Raw genomic sequence first — 2095 nt, 5'->3', positions numbered from 1 at the left:
CTCAGCTGCCTCCCCCCAGCCATGTGACCCAGGTAACACTTTAGTGTGAAGTGTCCTATCTAATGGCGCATTTCCACTGCAGCGGGTAGCCCCGTTTAAGCGTCCTGAACCGTCCTCAAGCGGCCAGGCCAGTTTTTGGTGGCATTTCCATATAGCCTAGTACCGGCTAGCGGGTACTTTTTCCCTCTTTTTCCGCCCCCATAAAATCGTGGTTCTATCAGACCAGGCCAGGGCTGTGACGTCAACACTTGACTGCTGATTGGTCGGAGAGAATCGTCACAAGATCGCGCGCGAGATCATCCCTCGCGTCACATATATATCAAGAAGCAAGCTTGCAGCATTTTGTAAACGGAGGAGCTACAAAAATGGCAACGTCGAAGAAAAGCACACCGTGGTCGACCGAGGAGGTGACGACGTTCCCACATCTCATTGGGGATGATAAAATCCAGCGGGAGCTCGACGGAACAACGCGAAATGTGGAAGTGTTCCAGGATGTCTCTGCACAGATGTCCGAGCGCGGATTTTCGAGGACTTTCCTGCGATGTAGGGAAAACGGCAACGGCTTTACTGGAGTCCCTGCAAGGTACGCTCACTTCTAACAAAGAAGTCTCTTTTATCCTTACATTAATGTTCGGCAACCCATGCTTTTATGGAGCCCCGAAGAGCTACATAGCTAGCTAAGGCAGATAGCCTAGGCAGATAGCCTTAGCTAGAGCTATTGTTTGCTAACACCATATGTGCCATTGTTTACGTTCAGTTTTTCTTTTCTATAGTTGTTGTTGCTATTTAGTATTGTGCTGCAGTAGTTTGTGGAATTAACAAGTCATGTTGCTGTTCTAGATGATTACATTGGGACTCGTGAGGAGGAACATTCCCGAACAACGGGTGATGGCAGTGTTCCGTCCACATCGTCATTGAATCCAGAACGGACCCCAGCCGAAGAATCGACACCACCTCAACCACCAACACCGAGTGCCATCACGACACCGCAGCGTGTGGTTCTAGGTAAGAAATAGAAATGGCAAAACGACTGGAATTGTGTTTTGTTTTTTTAAACCTTGGATCATCCATCGTCAGTAATTAAAATAAGCTATACCACTGTGTGGAAATGCTCTGTTACAAGTAAAGTCTTAGCTAGTAAGCAGCTAGTACAGTTGTGTGTGACATCCTATCATATACATATATTTATATTCATTATCAACAGGCTGGACATAATGTAATTCACTTTCACAATCATTGTAAACATCTAGGGCCAGAACTTTCTTTAGTTCACCTTACTGTTGTTCTGTTTATACATGTTATTCTTATATCCTTGTGTGACCTGTACCTGTCCTGTGTGTTTTCCTTATTGCTAATTATTATCTTATTGTCACCCAGGCAAGAGGAAACGAGGAGGAGAGGATCGGGCCCAGCAGGAACGGCACCATGACTGGGCAGCCGACGTGGCCCGTCTCCTCCCTGATACTTCAAAAAACCTTAATAGTTATTGTACATATTATATATTTTTTATCTAGTTAATTTTTAAATGCAACATTTGTACTTCCTTGTTTATTTATTTTCTTTAAAATGTTCATTTTATATTTACAATTCCATGTATATCTATGCTGGCTGCAATTCAGTTTTACATTTTTTATTTGTATTGTTTAATGGCATGCCTTTTTGATACAACATTTGTATTTTTATACTGCCATCAATAAAGTACTTCTTTGACTTATCTTATCTCTTGTTGATAATGAATGGCACCCAACATAACAAAATCATAAACATACATGAATTTATAAAGCAATAACAAACACCATCAGTTAGGAAAAAGCCCCTTAGTTTTAAGAGATTTAAAGCAAGAAATTGAGTTTGCTAGCTTGAGGTCCTCTAAAACATTATTACATGTTTATTTTGTAATGGTATTAAGAATACATGATAAATACATAATACATGTAGAAATTGCTCAATTGTAATACCCTCGTTCTACTAGACTCAAACAACACATTCCTTATATATTTCAAAGACGAGAGAACAAAAGAAACCTATAACCCATTCAAGCTTTTAACATGTCTAGAAGAAAGATTGAGGTTATATTTAATATATTATTTTATGT

The 2095-nt window shown here is 40.5% G+C and overlaps 1 long non-coding RNA gene across 1 annotated transcript; it reads left to right on the top strand.

Moving 5' to 3' along the window:
• The first annotated feature begins 319 nt into the window (after positions 1-319).
• On the top strand, positions 320-1586 carry LOC139435283 (uncharacterized). Its single transcript, XR_011644563.1, has 3 exons — positions 320-583; positions 841-1005; positions 1378-1586. It is a non-coding gene; the product is annotated as an uncharacterized lncRNA (long non-coding RNA).
• The last annotated feature ends 509 nt before the right edge of the window (positions 1587-2095 follow it).

The sequence above is a fragment of the Pseudochaenichthys georgianus genome, chromosome 15 (genome assembly GCF_902827115.2).
Source record: "Pseudochaenichthys georgianus chromosome 15, fPseGeo1.2, whole genome shotgun sequence".
In the NCBI taxonomy this organism is placed as follows: Eukaryota; Metazoa; Chordata; class Actinopteri; order Perciformes; family Channichthyidae; genus Pseudochaenichthys; species Pseudochaenichthys georgianus.
The sequence above is the reverse complement of the archived record's forward strand: the minus strand, read 5'-3'. Positions and strand labels throughout refer to the sequence as shown.